Source organism: Cervus elaphus, chromosome 7 (assembly GCF_910594005.1).
Source record: "Cervus elaphus chromosome 7, mCerEla1.1, whole genome shotgun sequence".
Classification (NCBI taxonomy): Eukaryota; Metazoa; Chordata; class Mammalia; order Artiodactyla; family Cervidae; genus Cervus; species Cervus elaphus.
In genome coordinates this window covers 27,297,589-27,319,921 of record NC_057821.1, presented here as the reverse complement: position 1 = coordinate 27,319,921, position 22,333 = coordinate 27,297,589, and positions in this window count along the sequence as shown.

The window sequence follows — 22,333 nt, the reverse complement described above, 5'->3', positions numbered from 1 at the left end:
ACCTACTGCACAAGCCAAAGAATTGAGTGTCATGGCTCTGACCAAATTCTTTCCATTTCTATTAACTTACACTGTTGAATGCTTTCTAGAAAAAAGATATAGAATAGAAAGCATCTACCTATCAGCTTCATGTGTTTCATCTCACCAGCTTCTTAATGAAACTGGCAAGATCCTGCAAGACAGAAGAAGCCAGTCTTTATAGGGAATGCATGGTATGAAGTGAAAAGAGAAGGAATGGAAAAGTAGAGAAGGTAGGGAAACAGAAATGGACAGAATTAATGTCCATTAATTCCCACACCAAAATAGTAGGGTGGAACATGGAATATTAGGTAGACATGCAGGAGAAAGCCATGCCAATACAAGGGATACAGATGAGAAGTCAGGTAATGTTAAATGTTGCATCAGTCATTTTAAAGGGGATTAAGACTAAGGAGATATCAGAAAATTTACCTAGTCTATTCCGAAGAACTTCTAAAAGAAAAAAAAAAGGGGGGGGGGAAATAAATGTAAATGGCTTGGGAAAACACTACAAAGAGAATGCAAAATTTACTGGAAAATACATATTTAAAAGTAACCATGTCCAGTTTCAGATGAACACACACAGAAATTGGCTCAGAGCTGAGTATTATTCAGAGACATGCTAGAATAAAGAAAGGTGAAATGGAGTTAATGTAGTTATTAGACAAATTTTTTAAGATTATTACTTCTGGTGGTTAATTTGTAAAATCATTCTTGATCCCTTTGGCAATATTTAGGCTCCTATTGTCTTGTTCATTAGCTTTAGTATGGTCGTTGGCTGCTTTTACATGTACTAGTTAGTTCTCATCATTGCAGTAGCTACAGTGCAGTCAAGTTGCCACAAACACTGTATAAAGGAATATTGAAACACTGTAAGCATATATCATACACTGGCAGGTTTCTGAGTGCCTCTTTTTACAACTCTGATTGCCACCAATTATTTTGTTATCTTGTTACATTTGAGTTTCTGTTTAATTCATGCGTGCTGCTGCTGCTGCTGCTGCTAAGTTGCTTCAGTTGTGTCTGACTCTGTGTGACCCCATAGACAGCAGCCCACCAGGCTCCCCCGTCCCTGGGATTCACCAGGCAAGAGCACTGGAGTGGGTTGCCATTTCCTTCTCTAATGCATGAAAGTGAAAGGTGAAAGTGAAATCGCTCAGTCGTGTCCGACTTTTAGCTACCCCGTGGACTGCATCCTACCAGGCTCCTCCATCCATGGGATTTTCCAGGCAAGAGTACTGGAGTGGGTTGCCAGTGCCTTCCCTGATTCATGTGTGAATGAAACTTAACCCAATCACATGGGTGCTGAATCCAGGAGAGAGAAAAGTGTAGGTTTTCTGAGAGATGCTGTTTCTCAACAACCATGCTTTCTACCATCCCTCCTGCTTTTTGAGAGAAAATATCTAAACACACAAATAGGAGACAGGTTTTCTGAACATTACAAAGGAGCTGCCACTAAAGCTCTATGTTTCCTAATGATTGTTCCTGTGACATTTTCAAGTTATGTTCTTTTTGTTATTAAAGAGGTACATCTCTATAACCATTTTACTGGTTTATAAATTTTATAAATTCATTTTATAAGTGGAAACCATTTTACAAATTCATTTGAATGAATTTCATAATTGACATAGAATTTTAAATTATTTTTGTGATAGAATATTAAAAAGAGTTCTGGAATTATCTCAGCACATAACTTTAGACTTTAGTGATATATTATCAATGAGATTTACTTGTGTGAAAAACATATGATTAAGATCCAAAAGGAATAGCGACTTGGCAAATTAGTAATCAAATGAGTAAAAATAAAAATGAAAGAGGATTCATAACTATGGCTGGAAATTGAAAATAACTAGGCCAAATCTGGCAGAAATACTTAGATACACTGGATCACTTGAGGGTATGGTCAAGAGAAGTGGACTAGCAAGTCTTAAGATTACATTTGTTATCAGTAGACAGAGTCCTTCAGTATGAACTTGTCTCACTCACCAGGTTTGGAGTCTGAACCCTTCTAGGAATGGGGGCAATATCATGTACGAAACAATGGGCATTGCTTCTCAGAGGACATCTTGGAGAACCCAAGTTAAAGAAAACTTTCTATTAAATGGAGAAAACCACATTCTTCTAGCCTCATCTCTTTCATGGAGACAATCTCATGATGTAAGCATCTGAAGATTATATCAGAGGAGGGAAGGGAAACAAAGTATGTTTATGGGAACTACATCACTAAAAGGATGTCAGAATAACAGTTACCATTTTCATTCTCTAGTTCTCCTGAAAAGCAAAATGGAAAAAAGTCAAATAAGTGTCAAGGAAAAACAACACAGAACATGAAAATCAGCTAAAAATTTGCAGTTCACAGAAAATCGGTAGGATGAATGTGATCAGAAAAAACAAAACAATACAAAAATGGGAAAATGGCAAGGAAATCCATTTGTCTTAGAAAAGTGAGAAAAAGAAATGAATTTCATAATTGACTGAATAAAAAGAATGGCTAAGGTGTTGACAGAAAATAACTTGGATGTGATCTGGTACATGTTTCTTTTATGCATAGATATAAGGATATAAGTAGTTAAAACTTTAGATAAAAATTATACTTTAAATGAACTTATCGTGAATGTTATCTTGGTTGTAGTGTAATGATATTGATTTCCTAATTTTACAAACTTTTCTGTATATATCAGATTAAACACAATGTCCTTAAGTGAAAGCATCATTTGTATATTTAGGGTAAACACGTGTAAGTCCTGAAAAAGTCTTTCAGGAAGATGTCACAAGTATTGATAAAGTGAATGACTGTAATAAGTCGGGGTACAATACTTTTGTAAGGCTGATGGTTTCTAATTCTTTACACTTAACACAATTGCAATATATGTAATTTAGTTGCCAACTGAAGGACTTTCAAAATTAGTTGTGAAAGCTTGTAGTCTCTGGTTTTATCACCTACTGCACAAGCCAAAGAATTGAGTGTCATGGCTCTGACCAAATTCTTTCCATTTCTATTAACTTACACTGTTGAATGCCTTCTAGAAAAAAGATATAGAATAGAAAGCATCTACCTATCAGCTTAATGCGTTTCATCTCACCAGCTTCTTAATGAAACTGGCAAGATCCTGCAAGACAGAAGAAGCCAGTCTTTATAGGGAATGCATGGTATGAAGTGAAAAGAGAAGGAATGGAAAAGTAGAGAAGGTAGGGAAACAGAAATGGACAGAAGTAAAATGGGAGAATTTCCACACCAAAATAGTAGGGTGGAACATGGAATATTAGGTAGACATGCAGGAGAAAGCTATGCCAATACAAGGGATACAGATGAGAAGTCAGGTAATGTTAAATGTTGCATCAGTCATTTTAAAGGGGATTAAGACTAAGGAGATATCAGAAAATTTACCTAGTCTATTCCGAAGATCTAAAAAAAAAAAAAAAAAAAAAGGGAAATAAATGTAAATGGCTTGGGAAAACACTACAAAGAGAATGCAAAATTTACTGGAAAATACATATTTACAATTAACCATGTCCAGTTTCAGATGAACACACACAGAAATTGGCTCAGAGCTGAGTATTATTCAGAGACATGCTAGAGTAAATAAAGAAAGGTGAAATGGGGTTAATGTAGTTATTAGACAAATTTTTTAAGATTATTACTTCTGGTGGTTAATTTGTAAAATCATTCTTGATCCCTTTGGCAATATTTAGGCTCCTATTGTCTTGTTCATTAGCTTTAGTATGGTCGTTGGCTGCTTTTACATGTACTAGTCAGTTCTCATCATTGCAGTAGCTACAGTGCAGTCAAGTTGCCACAAACACTGTATAAAGGAATACTGAAACACTGTAAGCATATATCATACACTGGCAGGTTTCTGAGTGCCTCTTTTTACAGCTCTGATTGCCACCAATTAATTTGCTACCTTGTTACATTTGAGTTTCTGTTTAATTCATGCGAGCTGCTGCTGCTGCTGCTAAGTTGCTTCAGTTGTGTCTGACTCTGTGTGAACACATAGATGGCAGCCACCAGGCTTCCCCATCCCTGGGATTCACCAGGCAAGAGCACTGGAGTGGGTTGCCATTTCCTTCTCCAATGCATGAAAGTGAAAGGTGAAAGTGCAATCGCTCAGTCGTGTCCGACTTTTAGCTACCCCATGGACTGCATCCTACCAGGCTCCTCCATCCATGGGATTTTCCAGGCAAGAGTACTGGAGTGGGTTGCCAGTGCCTTCCCTGATTCATGTGTGAATGAAACTTAACCCAATCACATGGGTGCTGAATCCAGGAGAGAGAAAAGAGTAGGTTTTCTGAGAGATGCTGTTTCTCAACAACCATGCTTTTTACCATCCCTCCTGCTTTTTGAGAGAAAATATCTAAACACACAAATAGGAGACAGGTTTTCTGAACATTACAAAGGAGCTGCCACTAAAGCTCTATGTTTCCTAATGATTGTTTATGTGACACTTTCAAGTTATGTTCTTTTTGTTATTAAAGGTGTCAGTTCAGTTCACTTCAGTCCCTCAGTCATGTCCGACTCTTTGCAACCCCATGAATCATAGCATGCCAGGCCTCCCTGTCCATCACCAGTTCTTGGAGTTTACTCAAACCCATGTCCATCGAGTCGGTGATGCCATCAGCCATCTCATCCTCTGTCATCCCCTTCTCCTCCTGCTCCCAATCCCTCCCAGCATCAGGGTCTTTTCCAATGAGTTAACTCTTCACATGAGGTGGCTAAAGTATTGGAGTTTCAGCTTTAGCATGAGTCCTTCCAAGGAACACCCAGGACTGATCTCCTTCAGGATGGACAGGTTGGATCTCCTTGCAGTCTAAGGGACTCTTAAGAGTCTTTTCCAACACCATAATTTAAAAGCATCAATTTTTCAGCGCTCAGCTTTCTTCACAGTCCAACTCTCACATCCATACATGACCACTGGAAAAACCATAGCCTTGACTATACGAACCTTTGTTGACAATGTAATATTTCTGCTTTTTAATATGCTATCTAGGTTGGTCATAACTTTCCTTCCAAGGTGTAAGCGTCTTTTAATTTCATGGCTGCAATCACCATCTGCCATGATTCTGGAGCCCTCCAAAATAAAGTCTGACACTGTTTCCACTGTTTCCCCATCTATTTGTCATGAAGTGATGGGACCAGCTGCCATGATCTTAGTTTTCTGAATGTTGAGCTTTAAGCCAACATTTTCACTCACCTCTTTTATTTCATCAAGAGACTTTTTAGTTCCTTTTCAGTTTCTGCCATAAGGGTGGTGTCATCTGCATATCTGAGGTTATTGATATTTCTCCCGGCAATCTTGATTCCAGCTTGTGCTTCTTCCAGCCCAGCGTTTCTCATGATGTACTCTGCATATAAGTTAAATAAGCAGGGTGACAATATACAGCCTTGATGTACTCCTTTCCTATTTGGAACCAGTCTATTGTTCCATGTCCAGTTCTAACTGCTGCTTCTTGGCCTGCATACAGGTTTCTCAAGAGGCAGGTCAGGTGGTCTGGTATTCCCATCTCTTTCAGAAATTTCCACAGTTTATTGTGATCCACACAGTCAGAGGCTTTGACCTAGTCAATAAAGCAGAAATAGATGTTTTTCTGGAACTCTCTTGCTTTTTCGATGATCCAGTGGATGTTGGCAATTTGATCTCTGGTTCCTCTGCCTTTTCTAAAACCAGCTTGAATATCTGGAAGTTCACGGTTCATGTATTGCTGGAGCCTGGCTTGGAGGATTTTGAGCATTACTTTACTAGCATGTGAGATGAGTGCAATTGTGCAGTAGTTTGAGCATTCTTTGGAATTGCCTTTCGTTGGGATTGGAATGAAAACTGATCTTTTCCAGTCCTGTGGCCACTGCTGAGTTTTCCAAATTTGCTGGCATATTGAGTGCAGCATTTTCACAGCGGCATCTTTCAGGATTTGAAATAGCTCAACTGGAATTCCATCACATCCACTAGCTTTGTTCATAGTGATGCTTTCTAAGGCCCACTTGACTTCACATTCCAGGATGTCTGTCTGTAGGTGAGTGATCACACCATCGTGATCATCTGGGTTGTGAAGATCTTTTTTGTACAGTTCTTCTGTGTATTCTTGCCACCTCTTCTTAATACCTTCTGCTTCTGTTAGGTCCATACCATTTCTGTCATTTATTGAACCCATCTTAGCATGAAATATTCCCTTGGTATCTCTAATTTTCTTGAAGAGATCTCTAGTCTTTCCCATTCTGTTGTTTTCCTCTATTTCTTTACATTGATCGCTGAGGAAGGCTTTCTTATCTCTCCTTGCTATTCTTTGGAACTCTGCATTAAAATGGGAATATCTTTCCTGTTCTCCTTTGCTTTTCACAGCTAATTGTAAGGCCTCCTTAGACAACCATTTTGCCTTGTTGCATTTCTTTTCCATTGGGATAGTCTCAATCCCTGTCTCCTGTACAATGTCACGAACCTCCATCCATAATTCATCAGGCACTCTGTCTATCAGATCAAGTCCCTTAAATCAATTTCTCACTTCCACTGTATAATCATAAGGGATTTGATTTAGGTCATACCTGAATGGTCTAGTGGTTTTCCCTACTTTCTTCAATTTAAGTCTGAATTTGGCAATAAGGAGCTCATGATCTGAGCCACAGTCAGCTCCCAGTCTTGTTTTTGCTGACTGTCTAGAGCTTCTCCATCTTTGGCTGCAAAGAATATAATCAATCTGATTTTGGTGTTGACCATCTGGTGATGTCCATGTGTAGATTCTTCTCTTGTATTGCTGGAAGAGCGTGTTTGCTATGACCAGTGCGTTCTCTTGGCAAAACTCTATTAGCCTTTGCCCTGCTTCATTTCGTACTCCAAGGCCAAATTTGCGTGTTACTCCAGGTGTTTCTTGACTTCCTACTTTTGCATTCCAGTCCCCTATAATGAAAAAGATATCTTTTTTGGGTGTTAGTTCTAAAAGGTCTTATAGGTCTTCATAGAACCATTCAACTTCAGCTTCTTTAGCATTGCTGGTTGGGGCATAGGTTTGGATTACTGTGATATTGAATGTTTTGCCTTGGCAACGAACAGAGATCATTCTGTCATTTTTGAGATTGGATCCAAGTATTGCATTTCAGACTCTTTTGTTGACCATGATGGCTACTCCACTTCTTCTAAGGGATTCCTGCCCACAGTAGTAGATACAATGGTCATCTGAGTTAAATTCACCCATTCCAATCCATTTTAGTTCGCTGATTCCCAGAATGTCACTATTCACTCTTGCCATCTCCTGTTTGACCACTTCCAATTTGCCTTGATTCGTGGACCTAACATTCCAGCTTCCTATGCAATATTGCTCTTACAGCATCGGACCTTGCTTCTATCACCAGTCACATCGACAGCTGGGTATTTTTGTTTTGGCTATATCCCTTCATTCTTTCTGGAGTTATTTCTGCACTGATCTCCAGTAGCATATTGGGCATCTACCAACCTGGGGAGTTCCTCTTTCACTATCCTATCATTTTGCCTTTTCATACTGTTCATGGGGTTCTCAAGGCAAGAATACTGATGTGGTTTGCCATTCCCTTCTCCAGTGGACCGCATTCTGTCAGACCTCTCCACCATGACCCCACCGTCTTGGGTGGCCCCACAAGGCATGACTCAGTTTCATTCAGTTAGACAAGACTGTGGTCCGTGTGATCAGATTGGCTAGTTTCCTGTGATTATGGTTTTAGTGTGTCTGCCCTCTGATGCCCTCTTGCAACACCTACTAAATTACTTGGGTTTTCCTTACCTTGAATGTGGGGTAGCTCTTTATGGATGTTCCAGCTAAGCACAGCTGCTGCTCCTTGGAGGTACATCTCTATAAACCATTTTACTGGTTTATAAATTTTATAAATTCATTTTATAAGTGGAAACCATTTTACAAATTCATTTGAATGAATTTCATAATTGACATAGAATTTTAAATTATTTTTGTGCTAGAATATTAAAAAGAGTTCTGGAATTATCTCAGGACATAACTTTAGACTTTAGTGATATATTATCAATGAGATTTACTTGCGTGAGAAACATATGATTAAGATCCAAAAGGAATAGCAATTCGGCAAATAAATGATGAAATGAGTAAAAATAAAAATGAAAGAGGATTCATAACTATGGCTGGAAATCGAAAATAACTAGGCCAAATCTGGCAGAAATACTTAGATACACTGGATCACTTGAGGGTATGGTCAAGAGAAGTGGACTAGCAAGTCTTAAGATTACATTTGTTATCAGTAGACAGAGTCCTTCAGTATGAACTTGTCTCACTCACCAGGTTTGGAGTCTGAACCCTTCTAGGAACTGGGGCAATAACATGTACAAAACAATGGGCGTTGCTTCTCAGAGGACACCTTGGAGAACCCAAGGTAAAGAAAACTTTCTATTAAATGGAGAAAACCACATTCTTCTAGCCTAATCCCTTTCGTGGTGACAACCTCATGATGAAAATATGATAATCATCTGAAGATTATATCAGAGGAGGGAAGGGAAACAAAGTATGTTTATAAGAACTACATCACTAAAAGGATGTCAGAATAACAGTTACCATTTCCATTCTCAAGTTTCCCTGAAAAGCAAAATGGAAAAAAGTCAAATAAGTGTCAAGGAAAAACAACACAGAACATGAAAATCAGCTGAAAATTTGCAGTTCACAGAAAATTGGTAGATTGAATGTGATCAGAAAACAAAACAAAACAATATAAAAGTGGGAAAATGGCAAGGGAATACATTTGTCTTAGAAAAGTGAGAAAAAGAAATGAATTTCATAATTGACTGAATAAAGACAATGGCTAAGGTTTGGCAGAAAATAACTTGGATGTGAGCTGGTATATTGTCAGGAATCGTCTGGCCCTTATTAATTCCTGAATATTCAGGAATTAAGAGGAGAGGCACGCCTTTCCCAGGGCTGAGGAATCCAGGGATTTCCTTTGTTAGTTTCTCATTATGGTGATAAGTACCCTCTTCTCTCTTTAATAGGGATTGCCCTGTGTTTTGTAAGTCTGGAATTTTAATCTTTATCTTTGCTGAGAATAACTACCTTTTAAGACAGTATATATGCCCACGCCATGTTGATTAAAGCACTTTTTCTCCACCAGAGGTTTGGTCCCTGTGTCTTTCTTTCTTTTTTTTCTCCATCTCTCTCAGTCTATTTCTGGCTGATTCTCTGGAGCGGGGAAGCCGGCTGCGTAACCCAGGGAATATTCGCCTCTTTACTTCTTTCACTCTCTCATCGTCGACTCCGAACCACCAGGTTCCAGTCCATTAAAGGACCAACAGTACATGTTTCTTTTGTGCATAGTTTTAAGGATATAAGTAGTTAAAAATTTAGACAAAAAATATTCTTTAAATAATCTTAGAGTGAATGTTATCTTGGTTGTAGTGTAATGATATTGATTTCCTAACTATACAAATCTTTCTGAATATATCAGATTAAGCATGATGTCCTTAAGTGAAAACATCATTTGTATATTTAGGGTCAACACGTGTAAGTCCTGAAAAAGTCTTTCAGGAAGATGTCACAAGCATTGATAAAGTGAATGACTGTAATAAGTCGGGGTACAATACTTTTGTAAGGCTGATGGTTTCTAATTCTTTACACTTAACACAATTGCAATATATGTAATTTAGTTGCCAACTGAAGGACTTTCAAAATTAGCTGTGAAAGCTTGTAGTCTCTGGTTTTATCACCTATTGCACAAGCCAAAGAATTGAGTGTCATGGCTCTGACCAAATTCTTTCCATTTCTATTAACTTACACTGTTGAATGTTTTCTAGAAAAAAGATATAGAATAGAAAGCATCTACCTATCAGCTTCATGTGTTTCATCTCACCAGCTTCTTAATGAAACTGGCAAGATCCTGCAAGACAGAAGAAGCCAGTCTTTATAGGGAATGCATGGTATGAAGTGAAAAGGGAAGGAATGGAAAAGTAGAGAAGGTAGGGAAACAGAAATGGACAGAAGTAAAATGGGAGAATTTCCACACCAAAATAGTAGGGTGGAACTAGTAGACATGCAATAAAAGCCATGCCAATACAAGGGATACAGATGAGAAGTCAGGTAATGTTAAATGTTGCATCAGTCATTTTAAAGGGGATTAAGACTAAGGAGATATCAGAAAATTTACCTTGTCTATTCCAAAGTACTTCTAAAAAAAAAAAAAAGGGAAATAAATGTAAATGGCTTGGGAAAACACTACAAAGAGAATGCAAAATTTACTGGAAAATACATATTTACAATTAACCATGTCCAGTTTCAGATGAACACACACAGAAATTGGCTCAGAGCTGAGTATTATTCAGAGACATGCTAGAGTAAATAAAGAAAGGTGAAATGGAGTTAATGTAGTTATTAGACAAATTTTTTAAGATTATTACTTCTGGTGGTTAATTTGTAAAATCATTCTTGATCCCTTTGGCAATATTTAGGCTCCTATTGTCTTGTTCATTAGCTTTAGTATGGTCGTTGGCTGCTTTTACATGTACTAGTCAGTTCTCATCATTGCAGTAGCTACAGTGCAGTCAAGTTGCCACAAACACTGTATAAAGGAATATTGAAACACTGTAAGCATATATCATACACTGGCAGGTTTCTGAGTGCCTCTTTTTACAACTCTGATTGCCACCAATTAATTTGTTATCTTGTTACATTTGAGTTTCTGTTTAATTCATGCGAGCTGCTGCTGCTGCTGCTAAGTTGCTTCAGTTGTGTCTGACTCTGTGTGAACACATAGATGGCAGCCACCAGGCTTCCCCATCCCTGGGATTCACCAGGCAAGAGCACTGGAGTGGGTTGCCATTTCCTTCTCTAATGCATGAAAGTGAAAAGTGCAATCGCTCAGTCGTGTCCGACTTTTAGCTACCCCGTGGACTGCATCCTACCAGGCTCCTCCATCCATGGGATTTTCCAGGCAAGAGTACTGGAGTGGGTTGCCAGTGCCTTCCCTGATTCATGTGTGAATGAAACTTAACCCAATCACATGGGTGCTGAAGCCAGGAGAGAGAAAAGAGTAGGTTTTCTGAGAGATGCTGTTTCTCAACAACCATGCTTTTTACCATCCCTCCTGCTTTTTGAGAGAAAATATCTAAACACACAAATAGGAGACAGGTTTTCTGAACATTATAAAGGAGCTGCCACTAAAGCTCTATGTTTCCTAATGATTGTTTATGTGACACTTTCAAGTTATGTTCTTTTTGTTATTAAAGAGGTACATCTCTATAACCATTTTACTGGTTTATAAATTTTATAAACTCATTTTATAAGTGGAAACCATTTTACAAATTCATTTGAATGAATTTCATAATTGACATAGAATTTTAAATTATTTTTGTGCTAGAATATTAAAAAGAGTTATTATCTCAGGACATAACTTTAGACTTTAGTGATATATTATCAATGAGATTTACTTGTGTGAAAAACATATGATTAAGATCCAAAAGGAATAGCGACTTGGCAAATTAGTAATCAAATGAGTAAAAATAAAAATGAAAGAGGATTCATAACTATGGCTGGAAATCGAAAATAACTAGGCCAAATCTGGCAGAAATACTTAGATACACTGGATCACTTGAGGGTATGGTCAAGAGAAGTGGACTAGCAAGTCTTAAGATTACATTTGTTATCAGTAGACAGAGTCCTTCAGTATGAACTTGTCTCACTCACCAGGTTTGGAGTCTGAACCCTTCTAGGAACTGGGGCAATAACATGTACAAAACAATGGGCGTTGCTTCTCAGAGGACACCTTGGAGAACCCAAGGTAAAGAAAACTTTCTATTAAATGGAGAAAACCACATTCTTCTAACCTAATCCCTTTCGTGGTGACAACCTCATGATGAAAATATGATAATCATCTGAAGATTATATCAGAGGAGGGAAGGGAAACAAAGTATGTTTATGGGAACTACATCACTAAAAGGATGTCAGAATAACAGTTACCATTTTCATTCTCTAGTTCTCCTGAAAAGCAAAATGGAAAAAAGTCAAATAAGTGTCAAGGAAAAACAACACAGAACATGAAAATCAGCTAAAAATTTGCAGTTCACAGAAAATTGGTAGGATGAATGTGATTAGAAAAGAAAACAAAACAATACAAAAATGGGAAAATGGCAAGGAAATCCATTTGTCTTAGAAAAGTGAGAAAAAGAAATGAATTTCATAATTGACTGAATAAAAAGAATGGCTAAGATGTTGACAGAAAATAACTTGGATGTGATCTGGTACATGTTTCTTTTATGCATAGTTTTAAGAATATAAGTAGTTAAAAATTTAGATAAAAAATATACTTTAAATGATCTTAGAGTGAATGTGAACCCAAGTTAAAGAAAGCTTTCTATTAAATAGCGAAAACCACATTCTTCTAAGCTTTGTCCTGTTCATGTCAAGAAGCTTATAATGAAATTTTGGTAGTTATGTAGAAGACAGAATCCCAAGAACATATGAAAGGAAGGAAATAAAACAAAGAAAAATATTTCTAGGAATTATATCCATTAAAATGTCATAAAAAAGTTGCTCATTAAATACTGAACTATTTATGAATAGTTGTGGCTGATTCATGTCCATGTATGGCAAAACCATGACAATACTACAATTATCCTGCAATTAAAATAAATGAATTAGTTAAAAAAAGAATAACACTCATGCATATGTCAAGGAACACCAACAAACAAAAGCGGAAATAGTTTGAATGTTCTCACTTTATATAAAATTGGCAGGAAGAATGTGATTTAAGAAAAAAACATAAACAAAAACAGCCCCCCCCCAAAAAAAAGGAAAAATATTGTAAGGAAGCACATGGAAAAGTTAAGAAAGGGAATCAGTTTCTCAATTGACTTAATAAAAGAACCATGGGAAATGCTTAGAAAGAATGAAAACCAGGATTTCATATCATACATGTTTCATTTATGGAGAGTTTTACAGGATATAAGTATTTCTAATTTAGACCAAGATACCTGTTTAATAAAATAATTAAATAATTTTACAGTAATAATTTTATCTTGGTAGTAGTTTACTGAAATTGACTTTTAGTTTTCAAATGTTTCTGACTATGTCAGATTAAACAAGATGTCTGTAAGAGAAATGGAGTAGGAAATGGCAGTCCACTCCACTGTTCTTGCCTGAAGAATTCCATGGACAGAAGAGCCTGGCAAGCTACAGTCCTTGGGGTTGGGAACGAGTCAGACATGACTGAGCACACATGCATAAGAGAAAATGTCATTTCTATATTTAGGGTGAAAGTGAAAGTGTTAGTTGGGTCTGACTCTTTACAACCCCATGGGCTGTAGCCTACCAGGCTCCTCTATTCATGGAATTTTCCAGGCAAGAATACTGGAGTGGGTTGCCACTCCTTTCTCCAGGGGTTTTTCCCAATCCAGGGACTGAACCTGGGTCTCCTGCACTTCAGGCAGAGTCTTTACATCTGAGCCACCAAACGTATGTATGAGTCCTGAAAAGGTATTTTTAGAAGATGCCACAGCCATTGAGAAAGTTAATGACTCTATGTCTGGGTACAATGTTTTTTCAAGTCTGTTGGTTTCTAATTCTTTACACTTAATAAAACCGGGATAAATTAGTGATCAATAGAAGGACTTTCAAATTAGCTTTGAAAGACTATACTTTCTTATTTTATCATTTACTTCAGAAAGTAAAAAAATTGAGTGTCATGGTTCTAACCAAATTCTTTCCATACTTTTTCACTTTCATTATCAAGGATTTTCAGCAAATAAATCTTTTACAAACAGAAAATAAATGGAAAAATTGATGTAGATGACTGATTTATGTATTTGGGGGACATATAATCTTCAGCATGGAGTTAATGGAGGAAAACAAATGCTATGATTATATCATATAATCAAAGCAAAGTGTTAGACTGTGCTTTAAGCACTAATTTTATCTCATTCTATAATGTGACTCTGGGCTATATTGAAGTCACTTATAAAGCTTTCATATAAATTTCAAGAGATTAGCTCATGTAGAGAAATTGACATCTTGTTAAAAGCCAGTGTTTGGGAGTCCTTACGATTTATAGGTTTCAAGATGTTACTCACTATGCACACTGTTCCTTGTCCTACACTTTTGGAGGAAAGTTCTCAAGCAGTGTTAATCCACTGTGTGGTCTCTCCCCCATCTCTCCTGTGTTCACTAGACTAAAATATCTATTAATACTCATCTTTGCCTCTCAAGTTACAACCTTCCTATATTTAGATGTCTTTTAGGATATACTTCCTAACTTAAAAAAGAGGAGACTAATGTAATCTCATGGAGAAGGAAATGGCAACCCACTCCAGTATTCTTGCCTAGAGAATCCCGTGGACGGGGAGCCTGGTGGGCTGCTATCCATAGGGTTTCACAGAGTCGGACACGACTGAAACGACTTAGCAATGTAATCTCATATACATTACTGTGAGGAAAAACTCGTCCTTCCAAATAAAATAGGGTAGAGAAGGCATAGAAAAGAGATGTTATGTGGAAATGAAGAGAGATTTAAATTGAAAAAGCCTATCTTGTGGAAAAATGACAGGTCAGAACTTTAAAATACTCAAATGTGACATATATCTTTGTGCTAAAATTCTGTTCACAGAAGGGCCTTACCTTCTTGCTATAGATAGAAATATGAAAGAGGTAATAATGGCATAAACTGAATTGCAAATGACACTAGGTAACTGAGTTGAAAGCTAAGATACTGACATAAAATCATGTAAAAGCATATTGTTGTCTGAGTTATGGCAAGTGATTACCAGAAGTTTCAACATTAAGTTTCAAGGATACAAGAAACAGATAAAAGAATAGTAAGGGACACAATGGATAACTTATTGGTACTTGCCTCTTTCCTGTTCATTCTTCTCTGAAAAGTAAAAGAAGAAATAAAAATTCATTCCAGATAAAAGCATATTGTTGGGAAGAAAGGAGAACAAAAATTGGCACCTCTTTCATAGTTTACTCCGTGGTACAACTTGACCCATATTTGTGAAAAGTGGAGCCATAAGGTTGCAAAGGATATCTCATCAGTCAGAGACAGTGTCATTTTACATCCTTCCACCGCTTAGTGCAAAAGAAACTAAATTAGGAAATGAAACCATTAAGAAGAGTTAGGGTGGGAATTCTTTTGGGATGTACAATATCAGCCATTTACATATCACTGGGACTTTCTTTTCCACTTTAAAATGGAAATGTACACACATGCAGAAGACAGGTACTTACTAAAAAGTGAAGAAGAATACAGAGAAGCCATGTATTTGTGCCAAACTGTATTTGTCACCATAGTCATGTGAGATTTACTATATTCATTGTTGTTGTTTTTCAGTCGCTGAGTTCAACTGTCTGCAACCCCATGAACGCCAGTCTTCTCTGTCCATCACTATCTTCTCGAGTTTGCTCAAACTCATGTCCTTTGAGTTGGTGATGCCATACAACCATCTCATCCTCTGTCGCCCCCTTCTTCTCTTGCCCTCAATTTTCCCCAGCATCAGAGTCTTTTCCAGTGAGTCAGCTGTTCGCATCAGGTGGCCAAAGTATTGGAGCTTCAGCTTCAGCATCAGTCCTTGCAGTGACTATTCAGGACTGATCTCCTTTAGGATGGACTGGTTGGGTCTCCTTGCAGTCCAAGGGACTCTCAACAGTCTTCTCCAACACCACAGTTTGAAAGCATCAATTCTTTGGTGCTCAGCTTTCTTTATAGTCCAAATCTCACATCCATACATGATTACTGGAAAAACCATAGCTTTGACTAGATGGACCCTTGTTGGCAAAGTAATGTCTCTGCTTTTTAATATGCTGTCTATGTTGGTCATAACTTTTCTTCCAAGGAGCAAGTGTCTTTTAATTTCATGGCTGCAGTCACCATCTGCCTTGATTTTGGAGCCCCCAAAATAAAGTCTGCCACTGTTTCCCCATCTATTTATATCTTGGCTAATGTGAATAGTGCTGCAATGATTGTGGGATTGCAAATCTCTCTTTGAAATATTAACTTCATTTCTTTGGATAAATACACAGCACAATTTTTAAGTTTTTGAGGAATGCCCATACTGTTTTCCGTATGGCTGTACTAATTCACATTCTTACCAACAGTTTTTAAAGTTCTCCTTTTTGCATATCTTTCCCATCATTTGTCATTGTTTTGTCTCTTTGATAATATCCTTCTAATACATGTGAGTGATATCTCATCATGGTTTTGATTTGCCTTTCCCTGAGGATTAGTGATGTGAAGCACATTTTAAATTACTAATTGGCTATGGAATGTGAAGTCAAGTGGGCCTTAGAAGGCATCACTATGAACAAAGCTAGTGGAGGTGATGGAATTCCAGTTGAGCTATTTCAAATCCTAAAAGATGATGCTGTGAGAGTGCTGCACTCGATATGCCAGCAAATTTGGAAAACTCAGCAGTGGTCACAGGACTGGAAAAGGTCAGTTTTCATTCCAATCCCAAAGAAAGGCAATTCCAAAGAATGCTCAAACTACTGCACAATTGCACTCATCTCACATGCTAGTAAAGTAATGCTCAAAATTCTCCAAGCCAGGCTTCAGCAATATGTGAACAGTGAACTTGCAGATATTCAAGCTGGTTTTAGAAAAGGCAGAGGAACCAGAGATCAAATTGCCAACATCTGCTGGATCATCAAAAAAGCAAGAGAATTCCAGAAAAACATCTATTTCTGCTTTATTGACTATGCCAAAACCTTTGATTGTGTGGATCACAATAAACTGTGGAAAATTCTTCAAGAGATGGGAATACCAGACCACCTGACCTGCCTCTTGAGAAACCTGTATGCAGACCAGGAAGCAACAGTTAGAACTGGACATGGAACAACAGACTGGTTCTAAATAGGAAAAGGAGTACATCAAGGCTGTATATTGTCACCCTGCTTATTTAACTTATATGCAGAGTACCTCATGAGAAACGCTGGGCTGGAAGAAGCACAAGCTGGAATCAAGATTGCTGGGAGAAATATCAATAACCTCAGATATGCAGATGACACCACCCTTATGGCAGAAAGTGAAGAGGAATTAAAAAGCCTCTTGATGAAAGTGAAAGAGGACAGTGAAAAAGTTGGCTTAAAGCTTAACATTCAGAAAACTAAGATCATGGCATCTGGTTCCATCACTTCACAGGAAATAGATGGGCAAACAGTGGAAACAGTGTCAGACTTTATTTTTTTGGGCTCCAGAATCACTGCAGATGGTGATTGCAGCCATGAAATTAAAAGACTCCTTGGAAGTCCTTGGAAGGAAAGTTATGACCAACCTAGAGAGCATATTGAAAAGCAGAGACATTACTTTGCCAACAAAGCTACGTCTAGTCAAGGCTTTGGTTTTTCCAGTGGTCATGTATGAATGTGAGAGTTGGACTGTGAAGATGGCTGAGTGCCGAAAAATTGATGCTTTTGAACTGTGGTGTTGGAGAAGACTCTTGAGAGTCCCTTGAACTACAAGGAGATCCAACCAGTCCATCTTAAAGGAGATCAGTCCTGGGTGTTCATTGGAAAGACTGGTGCTGAAGCTGAAACTCCAATACTTTGGCCACCTCATGTGAAGACTTGACTAATTGGAAAAGACTGTGATACTGGGAGGGGTTGGGGGCAGGAGGAGAAGGGGACAACAGAGGCTGAGATGGCTGGATGGCATCACCAACTCGATGGACATGAGTTTGAGTAAACTCTGGGGGCTGGTGATGGACAGGGAGGCCTGGCGTGCTGCGATTCATGGGGTCGCAAAGAGTCAGAAACGACTGAGCGACTGAACTGAACTGATGTCTACTTTTGAGAAATATGTGGTCAGGTTTTTTTGGCCTTTTTTTAGAGGATTGGTTTGTTTGTTTTTTGCTATTAAATTAAATTAACTTCTTTTACAGTTTGGATATACAACCATTATCAAATACACAATTTGCAAATATTCTCTCCCTTTCTGTAGTTATCTTTTCATTTTCCAAATGCTGATCCTTTCTTTTGCTGTGCAGGAGCTTTATAGTAAGATATAGTCCTATTTGCTTATTTTTACTTTTGTTGCCTGTGCCTTTAGTGTCACATCCCAGAAATAATTGTGAAGACCAATGTGAAGAGGGGCTTCTCAGGTGATGCTACTGGCAAGAATGTGCCTGCCGATGCAGCAGATATAAGAGATGTGGGTTTGATCTCTGGGTTGGAAGATGCCCTGGAGGAGGGCATAGCAACCCACTCCAGTACTCTTGCCTGGAGAATCCCATGGAGAGAGGAGCCTGGTGAGCTACAGTCCATAGGGTTGCAAAGAGTCAGACACAAGAGAACCAACTTAGCGTGCATGCATACAAGGTGAAGGAGGTTTTTCCTGCCTAGAAGTTTTATGAATTTAATCTTGTATTTAAATTCATTTTGAGTTGATTTTTGTGTATGGTAAGAAAAGAGTCCAATCCCATTCTTTTGCATGTGGGTATACATAGTTTTCCCAACATGATTTATTGAAGAGACAATTCTTTCCTCTATGTGCATTCATGTCACATTTGTTGAAGATTAATTGACCAGATATATGTGGGTTTAATTCTGGGCTCTCTGTTCTGCCCCACTGTGTCTGTTTGCCAGAACCATACTGTTTTGATTACTGTAGCTTTCTAGCATAATTTCAAATCAAGAAATGTGATGCCTCCAGTGTTATTCTTTTTTTTTTTTGAAAGTGTTTTATTTATTTTTTTAAAAATTTATTTATTTTAATTGGAGACTAATTACTTTACAATATTGTAGTGCTTTTGTCATACATTGATATGAATCAGCCATGGGTGTACATGTGTTCCCCATCCTGAACCCCCCTGCCACCTCCCTCCCCATCCCATCCCTCTGGGTCATCCCAGTGCACCAGCCCTGAGCACCCTGTCTCATGCATCAAACCTGGACTGGTGACATGTTTCACGTATGATAATATACATGTTTCAATGCTGGAGTGGGTGTGGAGAAAAGGGAACTCTCTTACACAGTTGGTGGGAATGGAAACTAGTACAGCCACTATGGAGAACAGTGTGGAGATTCCTTAAAGAATTGGAAATAGAACTGCCGTATTACCCAGCAATCCCACTGCTCGGCATACATACCAAGGAAACCAGAATTGAAAGAGACACGTGTACCCCAATGTTCATCACAGCACTGTTTATAATAGCCAGGACATGGAAGGAGCCTAGATGCCCATTGGCAGATGAATGGATAAGAAAGCTGTGGTACATACACACAATGGAATATTACTCAAAAAGAATACATTTGAATCAGTTCTAATGAGGTGGATGAAACTGGAGCCTACTGTACAGGGTGAAGTAAGCCAGAAAGAAAAACACCAATACAGTATACTAATGCATATATATGGAGTTTAGAAAAATGGTAATGATAACCCTACATGCAAGACAGCAAAAGAGACACAGATGTATAGAACAGTCTTTTGAACTCTGTGGGAGAAGGTGAGGGTGGGATGATTTGAGAGAATAGCATTGAAACATGTATATTATCATATGTGAAACAGATCGCCAGTCCAGTGTTATTCTTGTTCAAGATTGCTTTGGCTATTTAGTCTCCTTTGTGGCTCAATATGAATTTTATCAGGTTTTCTACTGCAATGAAAAATGTCTTTGAAGTTTGACCTGGATTTCACTGAATCTGTATATTACTTTGGGTAGAGGATTGAACATTTTGAAAATATTAATCTTTCAATTCAAGAATATAAAATAATTTTACATTTATTTGTGTTTTAAATTTCTTTTGTCAGTGTTTTACAGTTTTCATTATTAGGTATTTCACCTTTTAAGTTAAGTTTATTCCTAAACTTATTTAGGTTAAGTTTATTCCTATTTTATTCTTTTCCATGCTGTTGTAAAGATTATTTTTTTCATTTATTTATAGATAGTTAATTTTCAGTGTATGGAAATATAATTGATTTAGTCCATCCTGCAACTCTACTGAAGTTTTTTTATTTCTAATGGGTTTTTCTTGGTAGTAGATTAGAGTTTTATTTTGTTCATAAAATTTAAAATCAGCTTGTAATGTTCCATAACTGAACACTCTGTGAAAATTTGTGTGTGTTTGTGAAATGCAGTTAATATGTAGATCAGTGTTGGGAGAATGGACATATTTTTAGTACTGAGTCTCTCATTTTTTGAATATGACATGTCCCTTAATTTATTTAAAATTTTTTGAAACAAATTTTCAACATACTTCTTAATTTTCAGTGTAAAGATCTACCTTCTTCTTATTAGATTTATTCAAGGTGTTTGATATTCTTTTGTGATATTGTGGGAGTCGTATCTTTTCTGAATTTAATTTTTATGTGTGTTTTTTGCTAGTATATGAAATTCAATTATCTTAAAATCATGACCTTATATCTAGCAACTTTTCTTAATTCAAATATTAATTGTAAAATTTTTTGCTACAATTTTTATTTCTAATTTTGTACATATACAATTATGTATTTGTTGAATACTTTTTTTCTTCTCATCCAGTTCACATCCACATGCAATTTCCCTTTTTCTTGCTTTATTGGTTTTGACTAGCATCTTTATTCCATTTTTAATAAGAGGAGGAATAGTATATATTCTTACATGATAACCAATGTCAGGGTGGAAACTTTCAGTACTTCATCAGTACATGTGCTATTTGTTCTCAGGTTTTAACATGATATTTCATATTTGGGGATATATACTTTTGCATAAATACATGTCAAGATCTTCAAATATTCTTTGTATCAAATATTCAGTGTACCTATTGAGATGATGATATAAATGTTATCCCTGTTTCCATTAACGGATAACTTACATTGATTTTCTTTTTTTTCTCTCTTCTACAGGTTTTTTTTTTTTTAATTAGTTGGAGGCTAATTACTTATCCTTGAATAAATACTAACTTTGATGTTTATGCATATGCATTCACGTATATATATATATATATATATACACAATATATATTATATATATACATGAATCAATTTGCTAATATTTGTTTAAAAGTTTTGTATCTCTATTTATGCAGGATGTTGTTGTTGTTCAGTTGCCCAGTCATGTCTAACTCTTCATGACCTCATGGACTGCAGCATGCCAGGCCTCTCTGTCTCTCACATCTTCCAAAGTTTGCCCAGGTTCATGTCCATTGCATCAGTGACGCCATCCAGCCATCTCATCCTCTGACACCCTCTTCTCTTTCTGCCCTCAATCTTTCCCAGCATCAGGGACTTTTCCAGTGAGACAGCTGTTCTCATCAGTTGATCAAAATATTGGAGCTTCAGCTTCAGCATCAGACCTTCCAAAGAGTATTCAGGGTTGATTTCCTTTAAGATTGAGTGGTTTGATCTCCTTGCTGTCCAAGGGACTCTCAGGAGTCTTCTCCAGCACCTCAGTTCGAAGGCATTGATTCTTCCTTGTGCTGCCTTCTTTACAGTCCAGCTCTCACAACTGTTCATGACCAATGAGAAGATCATAGCCTTGACTATATGGACTTCTGTCAGGCAGAGTAATGTCTCTGCTTTTAAACACACTGTCTAGGTTCGTTCTTGCTTTCTTGCCAAGAAGCAAATGTCTTCTGATTTCATGGCTGCAGTCACCATCTGTAGTGATTTTGGAGCTCAAGAAAAGGAAATCTGCCACTACTTCCACCTTTTCCCCCTCTATTTGCCATGAAGTAATGGGACCAGATGCCATGATCTTAGTTTTGTTAGTATTTAGTTTTGGGCTGGCTCTTTCACTCTCCTCCTTCACTCTCATCAAGAAGGCTCTTTAGTTCCTCTTCAGTTTCTGACATTAGAGTGGTATTATCTGCATATCTGAGGTTGTTTATGTTTCTCCTGCCTATCTTGATTCCCACTTGTAACTCATCTGGCCTGGCATTTCTTACTATGTCCTCAGCATATAGATTAAAATAGAGTGACAGCAGACAGCCATGCTGTACTCCTTTCTCAACCTTGAACTAATTAGTTGTTCCACACAGGGTTCTGACTGTTGCTTCTTGACCAGCATACAGGTTTCTCAGGAGACAGGTAAGATGGTCTGGTATTCCAATCTCTTTAAGAGCTTTCCACAGTTTATTATGATCCACACAGTCAAAGGCTTTGGCATAGTCGATGAAACAAAAGTAGATATCTCTCTGGAATTCCCTAGCTTTCTCTGTGATACAGAGAATTTTGGCAATTTGATTCTTTTCCTTTTCTAAGGAAAGGATCCTTAGAATCCTTAGATTCCTTTTGTTCCTCTTCCTTTTCTAAACCCAGGTTAGACATCTGGAAGTTCTTGATTCACATAATGCTGAAGCCTAGAATGCAAGGTTTTAAGCATGACTTTACTAGCATGAGTGCAACACAGGATATTGACCAATAATTTTCCTTTCTTGTAGTATC